Source organism: Elephantulus edwardii, unplaced genomic scaffold, assembly GCF_000299155.1.
Source record: "Elephantulus edwardii isolate Elephantulus edwardi_28Jun2011 unplaced genomic scaffold, EleEdw1.0 scaffold00278, whole genome shotgun sequence".
NCBI classification, from domain to species: domain Eukaryota; kingdom Metazoa; phylum Chordata; class Mammalia; order Macroscelidea; family Macroscelididae; genus Elephantulus; species Elephantulus edwardii.
Genome location: NW_006400028.1, coordinates 3,446,799 through 3,453,411, shown reverse-complemented (window position 1 = coordinate 3,453,411; position 6,613 = coordinate 3,446,799). Strand labels below are relative to the sequence as shown.

Below are 6,613 nucleotides of genomic sequence, written 5' to 3'. Positions count from 1 at the left end.
GTGACACCTTATGCAGCAGTTGAACTGAAAGATTATTGTTTAGAGTCTCTGGCTCCTCGATTGAGAAAAGGTGAAGTTGCAGCCCTGGAAACCCAGTGGGGCATTCTGCTCTGCCCTGTAGGATTGCTGTGATTCAGAAGAGATTCCATGACAGTGGGTTTGGTTTCACTTGAGTTTTTAACAAGTTTTTCTATGGCGTGGACTTCCAGTTTCACAAGGTGTTGGGACTTTCATTATTTCCATTCTCTTTCTTGTTTCCAATTATCCAGCTTCCCTCCCCCTTCTTGCCATCTCCTCTTTGCTTTTGGGTAAATGTTGACCTTTTGGCCTCCTATAATCAGTTGTCTCAGGAGTACATTACTCAGGGGTGAGATTCTTTATTTTATAAGCCATTCTATTATTTGACTGAAAAATAGCCTACATAAATACCATAAATCTCAGTGGTCTACCTATCAGTTTGGTTTTTTTTTTAAATTGGTTTATATACAGTCATTCACATGCATTGTGCTTCATACATATACTCTGTGTTTTATAGAATCTTTCATGTACATTATGTTTCATTCCTGTGCATTGTTTTATAAAATAATTCATATGCATTATATTTAATATAGTTAATTACCATTGATCTATGCCTTTTATCACCATCTTTTTTTTACATTTTGACTTTTCTTTTTTTATTATTATTAATTTTAAGGAAAATTTACAGAGATCTTGGATTTCCATTCATTCATTGTTGCACTTTTCTCCCTGTCCTCCCTCCCCCCCAGTACACTCTTCTCTTTAAAAAGTAAAAGAAAAATTCCCCCATTGTTTTACAATCCCTCCCCCAGGTCCACTCCACTATGCAGCCTTTGTTCTGGACTCCTGTCGTGACAATGATACCTAATCACATATCTTTTTTACACAGTTTTCTTACTCATCTGTTTCAATGCAGTATATATATTATTTATCCCATCTTTCTCAGTCTACCCCCATCCCCGAGGTTCAGTCCCATTTTACAAGAGTGGCACTATGCAGTATTTGTCCTTTTGTGACTGAGATATTTCACTCAGCATAATGTCCTCCAGGGTTACCCATTTTGAATAATATTTAATGAGTTCCTTGTTTTTCAATGCAGCATAGTATTCTATTGTGTGAATATACCAGAGCCTTTCTATCCATTTGTTTGTTGATGGGCACTTAGGTTATTTCCAGCTCTTTGCTATTGTGAACAAAGCCTCAATAAACATGAGTGTGTATTATCACGCTGTCTTTTCAAGCTTGATCCTTTCAAATTCCTTTACCCCCAACCCACCAACCTCTGCTATCTTAATTTTCCCTTTCCCCTTTTTCTGTCTCCCCTTCTTTCACTTTTGAACATTTATACATATCTTGCTCAATTATTAAGTAAGACAATAAGAGGATTTAGACATGTGCTCTTATTTTCACAGTAGTGCTTTTATGTACTACTTGTCCTTATGTGACTGAGTTATTTCACTCAGCATAATGCTCTCTCCCATGTTATATATTTTTTTACAAAAGGAAAACTTGTCAAAAAATCTGTTAGGCAGATAACAAAACCTTGCTTGCCAAAACCGAGGACCTAACGAGTCTGCTGCAGAAGATCAAGGAATGCAGTCTTCAATATGGATTGAAACTCAACATCAAGAAAGCAAAGGTTCTCACCACTGGACCAATTGGCAGCATCATGATAGATAGAGAAGAGATTGAGATTATTGACAGCTTCAATTTACTTGTCTGCACAATCAGCATTCTTAGTATCAGCAGATAGGAAATCAAAAGACGAATTTCATTGTGAAAATCTGCTGTCAGGGACCTTTCAGAGTACTGAAAAGCAACAATGTCAAGTCTAGAGACTAAGGTGCATTTGATCCAGGCCATAGTCTTTGAAATTACTTGCTATACATCAGAGAGCTGGACAATGACTAAGGATGATAGAAGAAGAATCTATGCCTTTGAATTGTGGTGCTGGAAAAGAGTATTTGATATACCATGGACCACTAAGAGAACAAACAGGTCTGTCTTGGAGAGGGTGAAACCAAGTTGCTCCTTGGAAGCAAGGACCAGTCACTGGAAAAGGACATCATGCTTAGAAGGGTGGAGGGACAGTGCAAGAGAGGAAGACCTTTTATGAGATGGATTGACACAGTATGTGGGGTAATGGGATAGGTGTGGCGGAGACCATGAGATTGGCTTAAAAAAGGGCAGGGCTCAGAGCTATTATGCATAGGGTCTCTATGCGTTTCAGCTGACTCTAGTTTCTAACAACAACAGTGCTGGAATAGTGTTCCATTGTGTGGATGTACCACTATTTCTTAGTCCATTAGTTTGTTGATTGGCATTTGGTCTGTTTCCATTTTCTTGCTTATATCATTGCTATGAACATAGGTGTACATATCTCCATTCATGCCTGAGTTCTGATTTCTTTGGAATGTATTCTCAGCACTGGAATAGCTCAGTCATATGAAATTTCTATGTTCAGCTTTTTTTTTTTGTAAACAAGGTGATTTTATTGATGTTGGGTGTTTTTGGTTTTTTTTACACCCAACTCTCTTTTCGGGGCGGGGTGGGATAGAGGTCACCCCCCCTCAGGGCCCAGCGTGCTCATCGTCGCTGCTTCCTGCATCATCTTCTTGCATCTCCTCCTCCGTCTACTCCGCCTCCTCCGGCTCCCCCCGGGTTGGAATAGGGTTCGATGTGGAGGTCCTCAAAGGCGCCGTCCACCCACAAGGCCAGCCCCACTGTGGCCGGGTCCTGGGGACTCGCCGTCTTGCTGGTGAAGCCGCACTCGCGCAGTGTCATGTTGTCGTCGTCCAGGAGCTGGTCGTCCTTGTAGAGGCGCTGTTCCTCAGGCGGACGCTTCAGGATGTCCTCAATCATAAACTTCAGCTCCAGGACGGTGCTCGACTCCTTGGCGTCAATGGACATAGTGGTCTTGTGGCGGCGAATCATGAAAAACACGTCCATGATGGCGGCTGCCTCTAACAGTCAATTATGTTCAGCTTTTTAAGGAGACATCAAACTGCCTTCAATAGCAGTTGTACCATTTTACAATCCCTCCAGCAGTGTATTAGAGTTCCAGTCACTCTGCCTCCTTGCCAACATTTATTGTTTGCTGTGTTGTTAATTTTGCTATTACTGCTGGGTTGAGATGGTATCTCATTGTTTTGTACTGATATTCTTGAAAGTTGTTTTTCCCCCCCTTTATGACTCCCTACTTCTTAGTGCAGAGCACACAGCACCATAGTAGTAGTTGCCCAGTAATTGTTTGAGAAATCAATCAGTAGATAAGTAATCACTTAATTTGCTCTCTGAAGTCTTCAGAGAGGTTCATAGCTTTGGCAAATTATGTTTCATGAGGACTCCTGCCTGCTCAGATAGGTCAGCCTCTGCAAGTCAGCAACAAGCTGTATCACGTAAAACATAACTGTCCTGAGGAACTGTGAAGTAAGCCTAACAGACTACAGTATGGCTGCTTGGGTAATTAAGCACTTAACCCAGTGAGTTGTGATTGTCCAGGCAGAAACTTAGTCTGGAAGAAGCCTGAGGGTCACTGGGATCATTTACTCTTAAGAGAAAAGTTTTACTTTGTTTCTGTGGTGGGGACAAATATAGCTGTGTGGGTAATTGGGAATCTGCTTCCCAAGTTTAAGGGCCATTGGGGTGAGGACAAGCCTACCAATTATCCTAAAGTAAAAGTAAGATTGATCAGTACTGGAAGAGAGGCATAAACAAAAAATGAGGAGAACCTCCAGGAAATAGGTTCTCTGAGAAGGATTGCATCTGACTCTGTGGTAGGAGTTGCATTTGACCTGATCTATTAAATTTCTCTGAGTGCGATGGGAATGATTACAATACTGTTAAATAGTCCCTGTTTCCACTTCCTGGTCTTTATACTAGTCTCTCCTATGCCCAGGGAAATGTTCTTGATGTATAAGTTAGGTCATTTGTCACCTCAAAATTCTGCAGTGGCTCCCCATTTCATTCAGAGTAAAAATCCAGTTCCATACTGTAACCTGTGAGGCTTTATGTACCTATTCCTGTCACCTCTTCAAACTCTTCCTTCTGTCTTGCCACTCACTGTCCTACATCAGCCATGCTGAGGCCACTTTGCTGTTCTCTAAATGGTAAATATGCCAGCCACATGCCTGCATCAGACTGTTCAATCTTCCTGACATATTCTTCCTGCTAGATATCTCTGCAGCTTGCTTACCTTCTCACCTCGTTCAAGTCTTCACTCAAATGACACCTTCTGTGGAAACAACCTAAATATCTAGCTACAATTGAAGGGATAAACAAAATGGATACACACATATAATGGAATCTTACTCAGCTGTAAAGAGAAACGTTTTCCCATTTTGAAGACTTTGGGTCTTTTACAGGGGAGATACAAGACAGAGGACTGTATGAAAATTTCTACTAAATCCTATACCTAGTATTTGTGCCTGTGATTGTGCCCCAATCTTATTGATCCAGTCTTATCAAAGTTCCAGACATAGCGTGACACCATCCCAAAAGGAGCAATTCTTGGCTATATCTTATAGGGCTTAAGGGGAGTAAAGTTCAGCTAGAGGTTGCAGGATAAAAAGGCAAACAACAAATATGCTTCAACTGGGGAGTAACTCTTTATAGATTACAAGGTAGATGAGCAGGCAACACAAAAAGGGCTTCAGTTTTAATAAGAAAGCTTGTTAATTATTTCTGCTAGTCTAAGAAAGGGAGCTCTGATGGCATAGTAGTAAGGAGTTGCACTGCCAACCCAAAGGCATGTGGTTCAAATTCATCAGCTGCTCTGCAGGAGAAAGAAAGATGGGTACTTTCCTCCAATGAGATTAACTGCCTCTGAAATCTCACTGAAGGGTCAGCTATGAGTCAGTTCTGACTCTGGTACACAACCACAACATGGTTAAGAGAAAAACCTCTTCCTTTTAAAATGTTATGGAAAAAGGGCATTAGTTTTACTTTAGCTTGTTGTTGTTGTTGTTATATGCTGTCGAGTTGTTTGCGACTCATAGCGACCCTATGTACAACAGCCCCAAACCCTGCTCTGTCCTGTGCCAATCGCATTGCCTCTGACACACGCATCTCGATTACCCCAGTCACTGAATCAATCCACCTCATAGAAGGTCTTCCCCTCCTGTGCTGTCCCTCTACCCTACCAAGCATGATGTCCCTCTCCAAGGACCTCTCTCTCCTTACAACATGTCCCAAGTATTTCAGACGAAGCCCCAGAATCCTTGCCTCCAAGGAGCAGCCTGGTTTAACCCTCTCCAGGATGAATCTGTTTGTTTTCTTGGCAGTCCATGGTACATTCAATACTCTTCTCCAGCACCACAGCTCAAAGGCGTCAATTCTCCTTCTATCCTCCCTAGTCATTGTCCAACTCTCTGATGCATAACAAGTGATTGCAAAGACCATGGCCCGTATCAGGCGCACCTTAGTCTTCAGAGAGACACCGTTGCTCTTGAGTACTTTAGAGAGGTCCCTAACAGCAGACTTTCCCATCGCAATACGTTATTTGATTTCCTGGCTGCTGGTGCCAAGAGTGTTGACCGTGGAGCCGAGCAAACTGAAGCCGTGAACAATCTCAATCTCTTCGCCATCCATCCTGATGCTACCGATTGGTCCAGTGGTGAGAATCTTTGTCTTCTTGACATTGAGCCTCAGTCCATACTGAAGGCTTCAGTCCTTGACCCTCTGCAGTAAGTGCATGAGGTCCACTTTAGCTTAGGGTATTGTAAAAGTTTAATACCCATTAATTGAGAAGTTGTTGTTATATTCCTTCCAATCTGAACCAATTCATAGTTGACCCTCCAGCAAGTATTTAGAAGTTGTAAATTATATGTCTCAAGGAGCTGATTCAAACCATCTGCCTTTATGTTGGCAGTACAACTCCTTACACACTGGGTCACAAGAGCTCACTGAGAGGTTAAAGTTGTTGTGTACCATGGAGTTGGAATCTACTCATAGTTGATCCTACAGCAGTTTTTCAGAGGCAGTTAATTGCTGAGAGGTTAGTCATCTATTATTAGTTGCAAAAGAGAGTCCTAGGAGTATACTCTAAAGAAACCAGAGTCCTGACTCAAACAGATGTTGTATACACAACCATGTTTATTGCTACATTGTTTACAATAGCAAAGAGATGGAATCAACCCAAGTGCCCATCAACAAATGAATGGATAGGAAAACTGGTATATCCACACAGTGGAATACTAGGCAGCACTGAAAAACAGTGAACTTGTAAAACATTACACAGCATGGATGACCCTGGAGGACATTATGTTGAGTGAAATATCTCAGTCACAAAAGGACAAATACTGCATAGCACCACTATTATAAAGCCGATTTGACATGGGAGTTTGGGAGCGGAATAGGAAAAGAGTCACTAGATAATGAATAGATGAAAGGAAGAACAGTTTAAAAGGAATATATGATGAGGTGTTATATTTATGACAACAATCCAGAATAAGCAGTACATTGCAAAGTATACTGAGGGAGGAGGAGGGAAGAGGGAGAGAGGAAATTGTGTAAGAGAGCATGAATGAAAATGTAAGTTTTCTGTAAACTGTCTTTAAAATCCCAATTAAAATTAAAAATTTTACTAAAAGAAAAA

At 41.3% G+C, this 6,613-nt stretch overlaps 1 pseudogene; it reads right to left on the bottom strand.

The window, feature by feature from the left end:
* Positions 1–2,625: 2,625 nt before the first annotated feature.
* LOC102862513 lies at positions 2,626–2,967 on the bottom strand (annotated as a pseudogene).
* Between the last annotated feature and the right edge of the window lie 3,646 nt (positions 2,968–6,613).